The 19,061-nt window shown below is 58.0% G+C and overlaps 1 non-coding gene across 1 annotated transcript; it reads left to right on the top strand.

The window, feature by feature from the left end:
- Window positions 1-5,396: 5,396 nt before the first annotated feature.
- On the top strand, window positions 5,397-5,503 carry LOC112578977. The gene has a single exon (XR_003103412.3). It is a non-coding gene; the product is annotated as a U6 spliceosomal RNA (small nuclear RNA).
- Window positions 5,504-19,061: the final 13,558 nt, after the last annotated feature.

Below are 19,061 nucleotides of genomic sequence, written 5' to 3'. Positions count from 1 at the left end.
GATGGGTTGGTGGGTGGGTGGATGGATGGAAGTATGGGTGAGTAGGTGGGTGAATGCATGGATGGACAGATGGGGGACAGCAAATGTATGAATGGATGGATGGATGAGCACGAGGTTTGCTGGTGCAGATCAGTACAAATGGAAAGGGCTACGTGCAAGCTCAGGCACGGGGACGTATCTCACTGGGGACCACAGTGTGACAATCTACTGGGCCCTAGACCCCGGTGTGCCCCTATCTCCCTGACCCTGACTCCACTACACACACCTCCAGAGCCCGAGACACATCCAAGCAAGGCCACCCAGTGCCAGCGGCACGTGTGACAATATCAACCCGAACCCCACACATCAGGCATCCCTGAGTCTGCAAGACAAGAGGAACAGGCTGGCAAACATGGCCACCCCCAGCCCCAGGAGCACAGCTGGGGTAGGAGATGGAGAAGAGGCTGCTGGGAGGGGGCGCCATGAGCCCGGAGCCACCTGGATCCTTCCCCCGGGTGGTAACCAGGAGGCCTCCAGGCTGTAGGAAGACAGAGAATGCCAAAGCCGTGTGACAAAACTCAGGGTGTGCGCCGACACCTGCCTTCACATTTCACCCAGTTCACGGTCAGCTTTCTCATGAGATAAGTGCTGGGTTAACACACGTTTCAGACGAGATGGTGCTGTCGCCCACAGACCTGCCCAGCTCACCAGCCTGGCTGAGCACCACCCCACCTGGGGGAGCCCCAGAAGTCTTCATGGGAAGGTTTTGTGAAAGTGCAGACTGGGCTAAGGGTCCTCCGGCAACTGTAGGGAACCCCCCCACACACCCGTCCATCTGCAAGCAGACACAGGCCGACAGTTCACACAAGCCCGGGTGGGCTGTACCCCATCCCCCTGCCCCATTTTTGACCAGGTGCTGAGGCTCGGACAGTGGCTGATGTGGAAAGGCTCTCAGAGCCCACCAACACCAGAGCCCACCTCCCCCCCACAGCACGGGGCCCGGCTGCAGCTCGAGCTGGCAGCGAGGGAATAAAACCCACTTTCTGAGGGGCCATTGTCCCACCACCTGTGCTCCCGTGCTGCTGGCCTCCCAGCATGGCCGCTGGCTCCACCCCCAACCCCCAACCCCTCAGCTGCACCAAGCGGGGGCACCTGTATGCAAATCCCGCAGAGCATAGGGGGAGGAGTGCTAGGGAGGAGGACAGCCTCAGGGAAGACCCTGGAGACCTTGAGGTGACATCCATATGCTTGGAGTGGCCAAAGGCCCCACCCCAAAAGGGATGAGTAGGATCCCAGGAGCAGGGGCTGTGGTCCCCGCCCTGGGCCTGGAGACCCTGTGGCTGAGGGACAGGATACTCGGACTGTGGGCTTGCTGTGACTTGGCACAGCAATCCCTGCTGAGCTTGAAGCTACAGCTGCATGAAAACACCACGATGGGCCCATTTGAGATTGTGCCCAACAGAGGCAGGAGGAAGAGCAGCGACAGTAAGCACCCGCAGCAGATGCCCACACAGTTACTCAGTGCAATGTCACTGTACTTCAGGTAAGAATGATCTGACCTGCTCTATAGGCTCACAGAGGTCAGAGAGCTTCTCTGAGGGTCATGCAATCAAGCGACGGGGGAACCACGGCCCAGTGCACCGTCCTGCTTCAGCCGAGATGGGCTCCTTGGAAAGTCAAAAACCATGCCAATATCCCCCAGTATCTCCCGTGGGGCACAGGAGTGCAAGACAGATGCTCATGTGCACACCGTGCACACCTGGGGTTTGGGAGGTGGGGGCCAGACAGACACAGAGTCCTAAGACCACACAGAGCCCTGTCACTGGTCCAGTCACCCCAACCCGTGACCTCAGCTGTGTGTGTCAGCCTGACCACGTCCCACGGGATGTCCCTCCCTCCACAAGGCAGGGCCCACTGTCCTCCAGCACCTCCTTGGAAAGGGCCTGCCCAACCTCCGATGTACCTCATGCCTAGAAGGGTGCTCACGCGTTTTCCAACTGGGAGCCTGTGTGTTTCCTGCGGGACATTCGAGTACAAGTTGTGCATGTCCACCTGTGCGTACCTCTGCCTGGGCACGTCGGTGGGCATGTGACAGTGTACACACCTTGCACAAGGGTGAGTCCACATTTATGAGTGTGTGTGCACTTACGTGTGTGCCTCCTGTTGGGTAGTCACTGTGTGAGCATCTGTGCATGTGTGTGCGCCCACCTGTGTTTGCATATCTGTGCATTTGCGTGTGCATGCACACCTGCATGCACACACCATTCCTGCCCCTATGCAGGGGAGTGGCTGGAAACAAGCACAAAAGCTTCAGGTCTAGCCCGTCACCATGGGAGGGCCCCGTGTGGGCCCGCCCCCATCAGCTGCCATCTACTGGTGTGCGCCCAGATTCAGGCCAAGGTCCATGGATGCCCACTGCCTGCAACCCAGGGCCCATTGTGTTGCCTACATAACCCCCTTAGACTGTGAGGCCTTCCTCCACACAGGCCATGAGCTCCTCCCAGAGCAAGGTGTCCTGGGTCTCAGCTCCCAGCAGCCCTTGTGCCTCCTGACAGGTACAGTTGTCCACACCAAGGAACAGGCCACAAACCTGAGGCCACCAGTCAGAGCCCCCGCCCCACACCTGCCCTGGGGGTGGCCCCTGCACTGCCTCTACTGCCCACTGGGTGAGGAGCCACACGAGGTGGGCGTCTGGTCTGCTCTGCTCAGGCTGGGTGCCTGTCTGTGCTTGAGGGGTCTCCCCCAAACCTGAGCAGAGGCTATACAAGGCCCCAGCCCAGAGGTGCCTGCAGCTGACTGCCTTATGCAGACGATATCCCCAAGTGTCTCATTTCCTTGCCTCTCCTTATGGTTCCTCACATTCACCCAGCGACCTGGGGCCAGTATGTTGGAAACTGCTTCATCAGGAAGTGAAAACCTTGTAACGGGGACAGCCAGCACTGGGAGAGAATGTCCTGGCCATTAGGCATCTCCGGAGACCCCTCCGCCTTCCTGTGTGTGTGCAGGAGGCTTGGAGGAGTGGAGAGGAGAACAGGAAGCAGCCCTTCACCACCAGGAAGCCCTAAACCCTGGAACAGACACAGCAGGTCAGAAAGGAGCTCCACGGGTGGTCGCAGCTTTTCCCTAGAATTTTGCTGGGTTGTGAGCTCTGCTCCCCTGCACCTCTCAGCGTCCCTGCTTTGGGGGGCCCCCTCAGTGTGTGCTATGTCACTTCAGTCGTGTCTGACTCTTTGCCATCCCATGGATCATAGCCTTCAGGCTCCTCTGTCCATGGGATTCTTCAGGCAAGAACGCTGGATTGGGCTGCCACGTCCTTCTTCAAGCGGCAGCTGTGGGGCACAGGACATGTTCCAGTCCTGCTTGATGGGGCCCAGAGAAGGCTGCTGGTGCCAGGGGTGCAGAGTCAGAGCAGGACGGGGAGGATGGACATAGATGTCAGGTTAGCAGCTGGGGGTGGGCCACTTGCCTTCATCTCCAAACCATCCCTGTGTCCACAGGGAACCCTATCAGCCCTTCCTTAGCTGGAGAACGCGGTGGAGGGTTATCCCTCTCCTGGCCCACCCCCAGCACCTCCCTGCACCCTGCCAACAGCATCTACCACCCGCCAGGCCCCTGGGCTTCAGGGTAAAGCACAGGCCTCCACCCACCCTCCCTGGAGTGGGGCCACATACAGGAGGTAGCTCCCTCTCCCCTGCCAGGCTTTGCCCCACGCAGCTCCTTTCCTAGGCGCTTCCAGACTAGGTCAGCACCTGCAGTGTTCTCCTGGGCCCGGCCCCTCCTCCTGGGGTCCTTTATCACTGATGACTGAGAATTGTGTCATCATTCTTCCAGAATCCAGCTCCCAGGGGAAGAGGGGGCAACAGGGGCCTGTTTCACCCAATGCCCAGCTGCGGGCCTGCCCCAGTCTTGGGCCAGGTGGACAGGTGAAGGAAGACAGGACACTGTAGACAGAAGGTAGACTGCTGAGGGAGGCTGCGCTGGTGGGGGGTCTCCCAGCAGAGGCCCCCCAGATAGGCCTTTGCTGAGAGGCTGGGGGTGGGGTGGGGTCAGGAGATGGGGGGAGGGTTGGGTGGGCACCAACACAAAGGGCTCTGTGAAGTCAGATCCGTGCACCTGGCCTGCCCCCACCCACACCCTGGAGGGGAGGCACAGGCCTCCTTCGAAGGGTGTCCCCAGCAGGGAGGGGTCACCTCCTCCAGGCAGCCCCCCGGAGCCCAGAAGGCCTCTGCCACATGCAGGGGCAAAAGTGCCCTGTAGGCAGAGGGCAGGGCCCTGAACAGAGGCTGCCCCACCAAGGGGTGCTGAGCTGCAACCCCTGGAGGCCATAGGGTCAGGGCAGAGGCTGGTACATCCCCCCTCCTCAGAAAACTGCTGCAGGCTCTTCCCTCAGCCAGCGACACAGAAGTGGGAGCAGCTGTGATGACCACGAATGTCACATACTCAGTACCCTCAGCAGAGGTTTAATCCCCCTTCTCCTCCTCCCCCTTCTCCTTCCCTCGTGCCCACCTCCCACTGCCAGAGAGAAGAGGGAGAGGAAGGGAGGGAGGAAGAGGCGGGAGAGGCAAGAGGAGGGGGCCCCGAGTTTGCACCCAGTATCCTGGCTCAAGTGCTGAGCTTCTAACCAGCACGCTTACTCTGGCCCCTCTGTTAGCAAGCCCAGGCCCCGGATCCCAGGGAAGGCGGACCCTTTCTACTCCTTGCCCCCACCCACTCCCACTCTCGGCCATGTCTCAGGGTCTGCCCCCACCCCCACCCCACCGCAGACCCTCTGGAGAATGTGAGGCTGGAGCTGAGTCTCCAAGGAAGATGACGGGCCAGGCTGGCGCAGCAGCTGCCGGGCTGGGGGACGAGCAGGACTCATTCAGCTGATTCCCCCTAATTGCTTTAAAGTTGTACTAATTGAACTGATTGAAAACAGAGCCTAGGGGGTGAAGGAAAGGAAAGATGGGCTGGAGAATTCAGCGCCCATCCCCCAGGCCAAGCTGAAACCCCTCAGCTGCCCAGGGCCTCAGCCAGGGCTGCTCTTTGTTTCCTGACCCCCTGCCCAGCCCTAGCCCCTGCCAGATTGGAAGGGGCCAGACTCAAACCTGGACTGGACAGGCTGACTGGACAGGACAGGACTCAGTGTCCTTACACATACAGAATCCACGAGGAGGTTTGAGGTGAAACATCAGGCCCTGGGGGTCGCATGCAGCCCAACCCCCATCCACCAAATCCCTTGACAAGCATCAGTCCTCACCCATCAGCCACAGGCCCAGGGGTGAGCACCAGGGCTCCTGGACACTCAGACCCCTCAGCCCTCTGTTCACTAGGGCACTTTGGCGTTGTGTGACCGTTCGGCTCCCCCACCCAATCAGGAGAGCCAAAAAGAAGCTTGGGACTTCCCTGGTGGTCCAGTGGTTAAGAATGCACCTGCCGTGCTTGCTTCGGCAGCACATATACTAAAATTGGAACGATACAGAGAAGATTAGCATGGCCCCTGTGCAAGGATGACACGCAAATTCGTGAAGCGTTCCATATTTTTGTTTATAATAGCCAGGACATGGAAGCAACCTAGATGTCCATCAGCAGATAAATGGATAAGAAAGCTGTGGTACATATACACAATGGAGTATTATTCAGCCATTAAAAAGAATACATTTGAATCAGTTCTAATGAGGTGGATGAAACTGGAGCCTATTATACAGAGTGAAGTAAGCCAGAAAGAAAAACACCTATACAGTATACTAACGCATATATATGGAATTTAGAAAGATGGTAACAATAACCCTGTGTACGAGACAGCAAAAGAGACACTGATGTATAGAACAGTCTTATGGACTCTGTGGGAGAGGGAGAGGGTGGGAAGATTTGGGAGAATGGCATTGAAACATGTAAAATATCATGTATGAAATGAGTTGCCAGTCCAGGTTCGGTGCACGATGCTGGATGCTTGGGGCTGGTGCACTGGGACGACCCAGGGGGATGGAATGGGGAGGGAGGAGGGAGGAGGGTTCAGGATGGGGAACACATGTATACCTGTGGCAGATTCATTTTGATATTTGGCAAAACTAATACAGTTATGTAAAGTTTAAAATAAAATAAAATTAAAAAAAAAAAAAAAAAAGAATGCACCTGCCAATGCAGGGGACACCGGTTTGATCCCTGGTCTGGGAAGATTCCACATACCACGGGGCAATTAAGTCCATGCACACACGTTCAGCAACAACTGAAGCCCACATGCCCCAGAGCCTGTGCTCCGTGACAGGAGAATCCACTGCAGTGATAACCCCATCCAACTCAGCACAACTAGAGAAAGCCTGCACACAGCAATGAAGACCCAGCACAGCCAAAATTAAAATAAGAAAGAAAAGCAGCTTGCCTCAGACCGTCCCCTGGAGCCCAAAAGAAAGGACGGGGACAGGAGTGGGAAAGGGAGTGGGTAGGAAATGACCCCTCACCAGCTCAAAGCACAAAGACAGGCTTGGGGTTTTGTTTCCCCAGTTAGTGTGCAAGCCTCCACACACTCTGTCAGCACTAAGTCTATGATTTCCTTCCTAAGCCTCTCTTCTGACACGTGAACTCAGCTGCCCAAAACTGCAGTGGGCTTGCCCAGTCCAGGGAGGGCCAGTCCTGCCCCAGCCCAGATGGTGTTGCCCCAGTCACAGCCACCAGGCATCGCTGTAGAACTAGGGACCTGCACAGCCCTGTGACCCGGCCCCAGCCACTGGGGGGGCCAGGAGTCATGACTATGATCAGCTTAAGCATAGCATGGAGCCAAAGCCTGGGGGCTCCCCACATGACTCCACTAAATATACCCACTGGTCTCCAGGCCCTGTCTCTTTCCCTTTTAATGGAGTGAGCCTCTTGCGGGGGGCAGTGGACCTGGAGTCCTTTCCCACCAGCCAGCTTCAGTTTGGACAACCCCCCCCCAGCCATCCAGGTGCTCCAATCATGTGGAATCTAAGAAATGAAGGGGCCGGTGGGGTGGGAATGGTTCACTCCTTTCCTCCTGAGAGACTCCAATAATGCAAATCTATCTTCCCAACTTGGCCTGGCAACACTGCTGGGCCCCCAGCATGGAGGGGGGCCCTAGGGGATCTGCACACAGGATGTACCCAGCCAGTGTCTGTCCTGAGATGCCTGGAGAGGACTCTAGAAACCCCACCCAGAAGGTCACTCAGAGTGTTCAGACACTGAGGCCCGGGGCTATCTGGTGGGGGCAGGGGTCAGCATGTCTGCATGTTGCCGGGGAGGCCTGGGCCACCCAGAGGGTCTATAGCTCAGTTCCACTCTGCTTCAGCACCACACAGGCTCACCCTGGGGCCAGCCTGTGGAGGGGCCACAGGAAGGGGGGACCTGAGCCCCTAAGGGTCCAGCCTAGAGAAGGGTCCTCAGCTTGTCCAGGACACAGGAGGTGGTCAGGGTGGGACAGAGGTGTGAGCAGGTCTCCCGAGGGGATGGAGGGGGGATGGAGGCAGGAGCCGAACACTAGGGTCACTGCTTAAGGAAATGGTGAGCCCTGGGGACCCAGGTGTCAGCTTATGTCATTCCCGGTCTTGTAGAGAGGTGGATGGGGAGACCCCCAACACGCTGGGAGACTGTGATAGGGGTGGGGACAGAGAAAAGGTGAGGTCTGCCTGGGGCTCTGAGGTTAGGGAACCAGGAGAGGGGAAATGTCAGAACAGGTCAGCATGGCCGTTCTGTAGGGCCTCCTGCATTGGGCCTGGTCCAGACGGATATGAGAAACTCTCAGAGCAGGGATGGCAGGACAGAGTGGGCTGGGGCGGGGGCAAGGCTGCCCACCAGGATGGCGGGGGTCGGGGGTGGGAGCGGGGGAGGCATGGCCCAGGGGCCAGTGGACCTGGAGACAGACATTTCAAACAGCAGATTCGGAAAGTGGGAATATTGGGAACACGGAGAGAGGGAGCTGGAGAGGGAGCTGATTGGCAAGTGAGTAAACAGCAATTGCTTGATGAAAAAATGTTTATGGTGCAATTAGCAGCTGTGCCATAAATAAAAGTTTAACTGTGTTTATTATAAACTTGTTGAGCCACAGGAAACAGCTCTCCATGATTGAGCCAGCCTTTAAAACTCTGTTTACTTGGTGAAACGTCTTGTGTACAATGCATAATTAAGGGCCCTCTTAGCCTCGGAACGCAATCGTTCTTCAGCTCTCCAGCCCTCTCAAACCCATCTCTCTGTGCCCAGTCCTGTTCTGAGCAGTACCAGACCTCCAAAGCCTGGACTAGAGCCACTGATCCCTCCCAGGGCCCCTGTAGCCTCTGCTCCCAGTGCTGGTTACGTGACATCCCGCCTGGGCTCCAGGTTCCCAAGTGCCCTTTCTGCCTGGATGTGATCCACTCAGCACAACCCACCTGGCCCTCTCCACTTCCTCCAGATGCCTTTGCCCTGGACTCTTCAGCTTTCTTTCTTCCTAACTCTGCTTGAAACCCCCAAAGTCCTCCCTCTGCCCAGCCCCCACTGACCGCTCACTCCCTCCACCACCTGGGGGTCAGCTTCCTTCAGCATGCTGCCTCCTTGTCCCATCCCCCATACTCTTTGAGCATGAAAATATTCAAACAGAGATGATGATAAACACTCAGGCCTCTGCCATCCTCCGCGTAGGGAGAGTATCTGAAATTGGTTTGTATCATCTCTCTGCATGTTTTCATTGTTTTACCACCTACATACATAACCAAAAACAACGCATAACATTCCCTGCAGATTACATTTATATGATCATGCTGAACAAAATCCTTTGCAACTTACTTTTACTGCTCAGTATTATTTTTGAGGTGTATCAGGGCTGACCTGGTTGATTTTAACCCACACATTAACCCACACTTGTGTTTTCTTGCTCAGGTCCACTTTTTGTCACAATGAATCCATTTTTAGTGACCCTGTCTCCCTGCTGCTGGGTGCAGCCAATGACCCTGGGTACCTCCGGTGGCCCAGGTACATGGGCAAGGCTCTCACCGCAGCATCCACTCACTCGCGCTTGGCATATCCACATTCAGATGGGGCTCCCCTCCTTCCTTCAGTCATGAAACTTTCCACCCTAACCCCTGAACTTCCTCCCCATGCAGGCCCCCTGCCCTCAAGGCAGGCTCCCTGGGCCTCCTCTTGGAAGAATCGCCCTTTGGTTCTGCTGCTGCGTGTGTTCTGGGTGTTTTTTAGAATTTTTCATCATAGAAGGAAACAGGCAATGTTGCCACACAGAAAACAGGAAAACAAGTACCTTTTGGTGTCCTGAGGCAGGCTGTGCAAGTTTGTGTCTCTCCCCCCAGGCAGGGGTACACGGAGGTGGGTGGTGTGTGGGGAGGGGATTGAGAGAGACCTGGGAGCTGATCCTGTTAGGAGTCCCCAGGGTAGCAGGACTCAGCTGACAGGGAGAGAAGGAATGTGCCTGCTGCTCACAGTCCAGTCACTCCCAATCCTACCCCTGTCCCTGTCCTCCCCACCCCAGACTGACCCTCCTAGCTTCCCCCCACCCCCACCCCACAGCCTGGCAATGCTCCCGCTCTGCTTTCTGGGAATTGACACCTATGCTGGATTCTGTCAGTGCAGGGCTGAGAAGCAGAGGTGTTATCTCCAGCCCCATGTGGCTACCGGCCGACAGGTGCACCCACCTTCCCCTCTGTGGGAAGAGTGGGAGGAAGGCCCCCAACATCCGGTCAGAGGGCCACCAAACACAGCGCCCATCAAGCCTGAACGATGGCAGAAAGGTGAGCTGTCCCTTTAATTTCTTCCCAGGCAAAGCCTCCAGACTACAGAAACAGCATTTTAATTTAAATTCTGATTCCACATTCATTCACAGAGCAGCTCTGAGCAGGGATTTCATTAAAGGCTTTAATAGATTTTATAGGACTTGTCACATCCGGAAAGTGATGGAGCAAATGCATTTTCTCTGCTTCCAGAATTTCAACAGCAACTCAGAAAACAAATTCACCATGAAAATGCAGAGCAAGGAGTTAGGAGCCTCACTCTAGGTAAATGACGCATGGGTGACCCATCCTTCCTGCCCCAAACACCGGGCCATGGCCACCATAGAAATCAGAGGACAGCTAAGGCCCAGGGTGTGCAGACAATTGTGTCGGGAACAAGGGGGTTCCCAGTGGCAGTAGGCCCACAGGACGGAGGCAGACACTTTGCCTGGGAGCAGGCAGCCCTCTGTGTCTATGGCTCCCTTGGTCTGGGGCAGGGGACCCCAGGCCCTCAGACACAGGGCGGGGGCAGGTAGGCAGCTACCACCCAGCTCAGCCTCATCAGAACAGACACACAAAGTGTGTGGTCAGCTCGTACAGGTTTGTCCCCAGGGAGCCTCACAGTCCTGGTGTTCTGGTGTCCGGACAGCCCCGGCGAAACAGGGTCAGCCCCTCAGCCGCCTTCTGGTTCCCCGAGTGCGGCTGTCACCAGCAGGACCAGACACTGTCCCCAGGTCCCCTCCCCAGCCAGGGCACTGGTGGCCTCCTGTGGATCCTGGACCCTTCCCACGGGCGTCCCAGGGAATCTTCTCCTTTGACCTAGCCGGGAACTGTGGGGGGCACTCCTTTGCGCACCACATCCCACGTTGTCCCCACTCTGCTCATTGCCACCTTCAATGGCCCTGGGGTCCCCCTCCCCGGGACACCAGGGTGCAGTCATCAGCCAGTGATCAGTCATCATCACTGGACCCAGGCTCCTCCTCCCACCCCAACTTCTGCTCCTCACGGCCCCTCCCATGAGGTCCTCGCCTAGACACTGAATTTTTAACAGTCAGGGCCAGTCTTAGGGAATCATCAAAGCAGAGAGCCAAAACAATTGCTTTAAGAATTTGGCTTTTTTTCCCCCTAGAAAGCGGCAAACAGTCACCCTGGGGAAAACTATCAGGGCTCGGGGCTTTGTTACACAGACTGCAGCTTCATGTTGTTTTCCTGTTGAATTTTATGTCAAGGAGCAGCAAAACGTTTTGGCAAGGGCTCGACACAAGTGTGCTGAATGAGCAAATGAACAAAAGAGAGTATGACTCAAGGGGCAGCACAGGGCACTGCCCCCCTGGGAGGAACAGGGACCCCTCCCCACCCCAAGAGACCCTGCTCTGTTCAGTTTCACACACCAGCCTCAGGCCCCCACTGCTCCAAAGACCAGTTCACCCGGGAGCCCCGAGCAGGAAAGGCCATCACAGGTGGGTACAGCTCGTGGTCAGCTCATTCCACACGGACCTTTCCCTTGGTCTCTGAGCCCTCTAGCCCCAACCCCATCCTGCACCCTAGGGTGCTCTGTCCAAGGCCCCCGAGGAGCTCTTCAAACCACGCCTTCCCAAGTCAGTGTGATGGCGCAATAATTGGTGCACCGTCCTGTGCTCTGTCCAGTGTCCAGCCAGTCCCACCTGCCCAGGCCGGGGTGACCTGCAGGTGGGCCAGTGGGCTGTTGGTGGGGACTGGCTAACAGGGAGCCCCCGGGAGCCCCACGGCCCTCCCTGCACAGGCCTCGCTCCCAGGTCTCAGCTTCTGTTGGGCAGGCTTCTCAGGTTCCCTCAGGTCTAGGGTGGACCCCACTTCTCCTGAGTAGTTGCTCTATACCCTGACCACATCTTAATCCCTTTATTCAGCTCTCCTCAAATTTCCCAATTCCAGGATGACGTGTCTCTAACTGGACCCTGACACAGATCCCTAACTTGGACCAAAATAAATTCTAAATGGGTCAAAGATGTAAATGTTTAAAAATAACCATAAAAGTACTAGAAGGGAGCATAGAGAGCATACCACGAGTTCACAAAGCCCAAATCGTGAAAGACTGCTTACCTCACTTGATTTAAAATTTCCTACATGGCAAAACTCAGATAAATAAAGCAAAAGTCAAATAACAAGTGAGGAAAAGTGTTTGTAAGTATTTAGGGATAAAGCCTTACTAGGTAAAGAGCCTGTCCAATCAATAAGACAAGATCCAACCACCCAGTAAAAAAATGAGTCAAAGCTGTTACAGAACAAGGGAAAACACAACTTTAAAATACATGAAAACTGTTCAACTTGACTCATGGTAGGAGAAATGGAATTCTGAAGAGCAGGGTTGCTCTTAGATTGGCAAAGATGCAAAGCTTTCCTAACATGGTTATGTTGGGGGGGTGTGGGGGACAAACAGCTGACCACTGGCGTGGGCAAGTATCAGGCGAACTCTGTGAAGGACGGCAGAGGCAGACCTCAAAGTAAAGCCCACTCGCACGTGCGTCTGTCCGGAAGCCCACCTGCCACTTGAAAAGGCGCAGGTTCAGAGACATCACTGTCCACGAAAAAAAGATCAGTGAAATGTCCATCAACGAGGACTAACCAGCACTGTGGATGGGACAGCCTTATTGTTTGTGATGCTCAGAACAGCCTGGGGGTCCACAGGCCGCTGTCGGAGGGACCACAGGTCCCTGGGCTGAGAAGCAGGGGAGGGGAGGCAGGTGTAGGGGTGGGAGAAGTGCAGGGTGGGGGAAGTAGGGGAGAGAGAAGCGGGGTGGCAGGGGCAGTGGAGAAGGTGGGGAGGGAGGTCTGTTTCAACCATAACCCTCCTTGTTGTACCCTTTTCTTCCTGAATCATCTGTGCTAATGGCTTAGTTTCCCTCCCAAAAAAGTAATAATAAAATAAAGTATTTAATTGTTTAATCCCCAATCCTGCAATGTATCCACTCAGGACAGAGGTTCTGACCCTGGAGCCTGCAGGTGGGAACATCCAAGTAATTCTGAAACGCTGGGGGACCAGGGCTGGGGACAGCCCTTCTGAGAATGTTGCGGGTGTCTTCCACCCACTCCAACAAGAACCATGGCAGGCATCATAAGGGCAAACTCGGGGAGACACTGAAGCCCTCTGAAGGCTGAGTGGGCAGCCGAGGTCTGGGGACACAGGGAGGGGATCCCCAGGACCTGTGGGGCGGGTCAGGGCCACCTGGGCCTGGTTTTGTGTGGTCGGGCTGACAGCCCTTTCTGGAATGGCCGTGGACCCCAGGAAAGAAATGTGGCCAAGTCCCTGGGGCTCCACTGGCACAGACAGAGCTCAGGCGGGGGGATTGTGAGGGTGGGCAAAGAGAGGGTCCCCACAGGATGAGAAAGGGCCCACCGGGCTAGTCTCCTTCCAGTGTAGTCTCTACTTTCAGCTGTCTCACCCCTCCCCCACCCCCAGCCTCACCTGCTCCCCGTCACACTCCTCCACTCCTCCCCAATCCTAGGACCACAGCTTGAAGGCCACCTCTCAGGGCTGGCCCATCCAGACAAGCCTCTAGAGCAAGGAAGATCAACTCTGGATGGGAATTCCTGGGGGTGGGTCCACATGCCCCGGAACCCCCAGGGTCACGTCCCTCAACGGGAGCTCACACCTGTGTTGAATGAAGCCCTGCCGCCAAGCCTGGGGTTCCACCACAGGGCCTTGGCTGGGTATGTCTAGGGTAGACTTTGGGCTCCTGGGCTAGGGCCACAGGACCTTCCCCCTGGGTCGCCCCCAGGCCATCGGTCCCAAGTCCTCTGCAGCAGTGCTCAAAATTGGCCACTGGGGGTCAGGGTTGAGCTGCATGAAGAGAACCCAGCGCTGCAGGGAACAGAAAGACCCTTCCCACCCACCCACCCAGCCCGGGGGAAATGGTTACTGCTCCAGTGGCCACCAGGCAAAGCTGATCCAAGAGGGCCTCTTGGAAGAAGGGGGCTTCGAGTGGCTTCCCTTACAACAGAGCTCCACAGCTCGGGCCAGTGGCTGGCCTTCTGGTCTCCCAGTTCCCTGCATAGGCAGTGATTTCCCCGCACCACAAGACCACTGGGGACTTCTCTCCCCTGCAGCTCCTGACCTGTCAGTAGCCTCTGCTCCCTCACAGCTGACACAAAGCCAGCGTTTACTCCGAGCACCCACCTGGCCATCCGAGCCCAAGGCTGGAACCCCGGACCAGGTCCAGGGCAACAGGGGCAGGGGGAACTGGATAGGGTTCCTTCCAACATCACAGAGCCCTCACCCCATCATCTCAGCTAACCTCTCCACACTGAGGCTCGGATACTCTAATTCTCACCCGCACTCCCAACTGCCACCTGGAGGTGTGGACAGACATCAGGAGAGACCTGTGTCCACAGCACCAGCACCAGCTCCGCTCAAGTCCATGCTCCTCCGTGCTGGGAACAAAGCTGGGCTGTGAGTTTTCAGCTGCTCCAGGATCTGCCAGGCTCCTGGGAGCACCGGTGGGGATGGGCACTGGGGCCAGCCCCCTGGATGTCCTCCCATGGACTCTACTGATGGCGGCAGCTCCGCTAGCAGCTAACCTGCCTGTTGTGCTAGGACAGTGAGCACTCGCCAGGGGAGTGTCCGCCAGAGTCCCTGCCCTCACCTGGCAAGTAGTCAGCGAGGTGTGGGGGGCGGGGGGGGGGTGCAGTGGAGAAGCACATACTCGCGGGGCTCCGCCAGCAACTGGCAACAGCCGGCATTGAAACCAGAGGAGACAGACCAAGGGTATCAGCAGAGGGGCCTCTGCTAGGACAGGGTCGCCATGGTGACAGGGGCAGGCTAGGTGGAGGTGGGGGACAGGATTGTCTTCTGGCCACAGCACGCAGCCCTCCCTCCGGGGAAAGTGTCCTCTCATGTCCACCCAGGCAGGCCACCCCACCCCTGATAAGTGGTTCGTCCAGGACCAAGGGGTTTCCTGGAATGCGGATGTTCAGGGCTGAAACGTGGACAGTCACAGGTAATCTGGGAGGGCCAGCCACCCTCCCTCCATAAAGGGGACACTGGAGGTCACAGAGTCATAGGCAGAGAGGCTCTCGAGAGGACATAAAGTGGACACCAGGCAATGTGCCTGAGTGAGAACTGCTGGGACAGGATCACCATGGTGACAGAAGCACCCACACGTGGGCAGGGGCAGGTGGGAGCTGGCACTGATGCTGACTCACCAGGGCTGGGCATGGGGCCCGTGCCTCCTCCAGACCCGGCTGCTCCTGGAGCATTAAGAATAGGTCTGGGAAGGACGGACACCCAGGGCCTGGGCTTCACCTGCAGCTCCAAGGACACTGCTCGTTCTGTGGGCCTCAGTCCAGCGAGAAGAGAGAAGCCCATGGAGCACCCACAGGGCCCCCAGGCACAGGAAGGTGGCCCTGATCAGGGCGAGAGGCCACCATGAAGTAGGGTCCCGGCTGACCCCCACATGTCCACTGCTTCCTCCATCCCCAGGCTGGCCTGGGCTCTGCTCTGTTCCAAGGTAGGAGCCATGAACGCCATGCCCACAGCCCCTGCTGACCCTGATCTCCCCTCAGGGGCCCTTCCAGACAGCCTTGGCTTTCCCAAGACACCCTCACCCAGCCTGGCCTCTGACCTCCTCTTTCCCATTGCCAAGTCCACCACCTGCGACGCAAGGGAGCAGTCTGCACAGGTGAAGTCCCCACCCGCCCCGTGTTCCCCGCTGATGCCAACTGAAGCTAAAATTGTGGTGGGCGAGGTAAGGGGAGCTACCTGTCTGGATTCAAACCTCTGTCCTCTCCCTGCTCCAACAAGACAGTGCCTAGGGCCCTGAAACTGGACTGTCCCCACAGAGCTGTAGGACCCCACAGGCCAGGCCAACCGGGTCAGCAGGCTATCCCTCTCTCCCTACCGCAACCCATGTTTAGAGGTGGATGGGGGCTGAGGTCCCAGGCAAGGGAAGCTGAGCTGTGTCCAGGCCCTAGGCCTCACCTGTGCCCTGCACTAGCCCAGAGTCACCCTCATGGCCTCCATGCCCACAGCTGCGGAGGCCTGTGCTCTAGTGACCTCCAGATGCTGCAAACCTGTTCTGGGTCTTCATCTCCTGCTAGAAGCTCCTCTCACCACCATCCCTAAGGACACATGAAGCTGAGTGCACTGTGGTGCTGACGGGATGGCCCCAGACCCCAGCCCAGCGCTTTCTGGAGGGCGGACAGGTAGGAGAGATGTGCGTCCCACAGGACACACGGCCAAAAGGGCCCATTCAAAGGGCTTCCAGACCCGAGTCATCACTCACAGCTCCAACCAGCTCAGTCCCTGGACAGAAGCCCCACGCCGCCCCAAGCCAAAGGTTCCCGGCTGGGCAGAGTCACTGCCCTAACAGGGCCAGTAGGTCGCAGCAGCCCCTCCTGACACCACTGCCAGGGTGATAACAAAAGGGCCCCCCCAAGAGCCCTAGACAAAGGCTCTGCCCCCAGGCCGGGCCCACAGAAGGGCATCACTGCTCCGTGGACTAGCAGGGCTAAGCGGGGGTCCAGGGCAACCCCACCCTTAGGAGGCCCGCAACCCACAGCTGAGGCTGTCTCCTTCCCATCCTGGATGTAACCCCCACCCCCACCCCTAGCTCAGGTACTGGCCCAGCCCTGCTCAGAGTCCTGGATGCCCCTCCCTGGGCACCCTCAGCCAAGCCTCCTCCTTCCCAGTGCGCCAGCACATCCCCCTCTGTACTGCACCGCACCCCCAACCCTAGGCGTGGGCCCTCCAAGACTCCCACATGCTGCTCTGAGATCCTCCCACAGGACACCCAGAACCTCTCCCAGCTGTGGGTCTGGCAGGTCCTCAGAGCCCTGCAGACACCAGGCTTCTCCAGGGTCCCTCACAGCAGGACCCCAGAGGCCACAGAGAGGGCCTGGCAGTGGGCAGTGCCCTGGCAAGGGCCCCTCCCCAGGTTCTGAACCTTGTGGGAGAGCCTTGAACACGCCAACGAGACACAGCAGGGCGGAGGGCTGCTGCCACGTGCAGACCTAAGGGGGCCCAGAGGTGCATTAACGAGCCACGTGTGCATGTGTGTGTGTCAGCCTGAGGGGAGAAAGTAAACACAGCATATGCCGGCAGCACGCTGCAAACGTGGGGCATGGAACACACACGTGTTCACCATACCCATGCGACAGGTGCATGACCGTGGGGCTTCCAGCCTGCCCTTGCTACCTCCCCATCACAGATCCCCCTGCCAGAGATGCCCCCCTGCCCACACCCACCCCCCTGAGGAGGCCCAGTCTCTCAGTGAGTGGCCTGGACAGCCCAGATGGATCTAAAGGCACAGGCAGGGCACAGCCACGTGCAATCTGAAATGAATAGGTGGTTCACGCAGCCGCTGGGGGCGGAGGGCTGGGCACTAGGGTCTGTGTGCTGGGAGGGCACGTTTGTCTGTCTATCTGTGTCTGTGTGTCCGAGCCCGGGGATGGTACCAGGCAAGTGTGAAGGAGGAGGGAATAAGCAAAGCCAGAGGCCCGGCCCTGCAGGACCCAGTGCCCTGGCCCCACCAGCTTCATCCGTCCTCCCCATCCCACAGACAGAGGGCACCGTCTGAGGTCAGCAAGTCTAGCTTCTGGAGCATCCCAGACCCTCTGGGCCCAGAGAGTAGCTGAGCTGTGTGGCCTCTGTGAGGCCACGTGAGAGGACAAGCACTGCCCCCTCCAGCGTCATCAAGATGCCTAGCTTCCTGTCTGACTCACCTGCCCACCAACCTGCAGTAAGAACCACAGGTGAACCCGGAGGTCAGGTTCATGGACATGTCCTTCCTGGGTCTGGCTCTGGCCCAGAGCGCTCTGCCGCCCCCCACACACACTCCCACCACCCACATGCATGTCCACAGGCCCAGCCATGCCTGTGACCCTTCCAGCCTGAGAACCAGAGGCACCTGCTCCCTCCCTCCCAGTCCCGCCTATGCGCTGAGTGACCAGGGAACTGGCCCACAAACACTCCATGCGCATGAAGACTTCCCAGGAGATGGCCATGCACTCACATCAGGGGGAGCACCTTCTGGTTGGCCCAGGAGGCCTGTCTCTGGTTGCTGGAGTCTGGGCAGGAGGGAGGGGACAGGGCCTTACCCCCACCCCTGGGGAAGGAAGTTGGAGTCCCCTGCTAACACACCTAACAATCCCCCCAGGCTGAGAGGGCTGGTGCCCAGGGAGCCATGGGCCTCCTTTCTGTATCCTGCTTCTCAGCATGGGGTGGGGTGGGTGGGCAGGGCAGGCTGGGGGGCCTCCAAGCACACCCCAGCCCAGGCTGTCCTTCAAACCCCCGCATTCTGAAGGTCTCGGACGGGGTGGGCGCCCACAGCCAGCTGGACTCTGGACCCATCCTGACCAACCTTCCCGCCCCACCTGACTCCCAGGCCAGGGCTCCTGACCAGGCCCCTTGCTCCCCTAACCCCTCACCCGACAGACCTTTTCAGCCTGAGGACCTGATCCGCCCATGCTCCCCTCTTCATAACTGTCAGGAAGGCCAGAGCCAGTGCCCCAAGGGAGAACTAAGCCCCTTCCCCCCAGCAGCCTCCCTTCAGGCCCCAGCCGCAAGCAGACCCCCCACATCCTGTGCCTTCCAGCGCTGACCTGCCAGGCCTCTCCTACCTCCTCGATCTCAGCACAGGTATTGCCTTCTCAGCAAGACCACCGTGTGTGGACGGCATCTCTGCTTTCTTCCTCCACTAGCTCCTTACCTCGGATTACACCTGCGCTGCACTCGGCACTCCACACTGTCGTTTACTGCCTCTCCCGCTAAAGGGCCAGCCCTGGGAGGCCAGGGGTGTTCCCCTCCTGTTCACTGCTCTTCTCCTGGACAAACACTTGAAGGGCAGATGAATGACTCTGGACCGAGGACTGGGATATCTGCGAACTGCCTGAGCAGAGCTCCCATAGGACCCTAGCCTGGCTGCCCCAGGCCTGTCCTGCCAGCCCTGAACCCAGGACCTCCCTCTCGGCCTGACCCAACCACCGAGTGTGCCCTGCCCCTGGGGCGGCTTGGTGCCCACTGGTGCTGAAGTGCTGAAGAGGGAGAGGCAGCCGGGCACCGAGTTCTCTCTCTGCTTCCCTGGAAATGGGCCCGAATCACCTGTCTCTTCTCACTGAGCCAAGCCTCCCGGCTCCCTCCTTAGAGGCAGCACTACCTGCAAGGCCCTCTCTGAGCCCTGAACCTGACATCAGGAGAAGGGACGGGCCCGGACTCTGGCGCAGGGCATCTGCCCCCACCCACCGGGCCTGCCTGGACAGAGCCGAGCCCAGGTAGCCAAAGCACACACAGAGGCACGCAGGGGAGCACACACTCGCCTCTGCCTGAGGACATAGCTGTGTGTGTGTGTTAAGTGCATGCATGTGTGTGTGTGCGTGTGCGCGTCTGTGTGTGTGCGCGGTTTGTGTGTGTGTGTCTGTGTGTGC

This window comes from Bubalus bubalis, chromosome 14, assembly GCF_019923935.1.
Source record: "Bubalus bubalis isolate 160015118507 breed Murrah chromosome 14, NDDB_SH_1, whole genome shotgun sequence".
Taxonomy (NCBI): Eukaryota; Metazoa; Chordata; class Mammalia; order Artiodactyla; family Bovidae; genus Bubalus; species Bubalus bubalis.
This window is presented reverse-complemented; position numbering and strand designations above follow the sequence as displayed.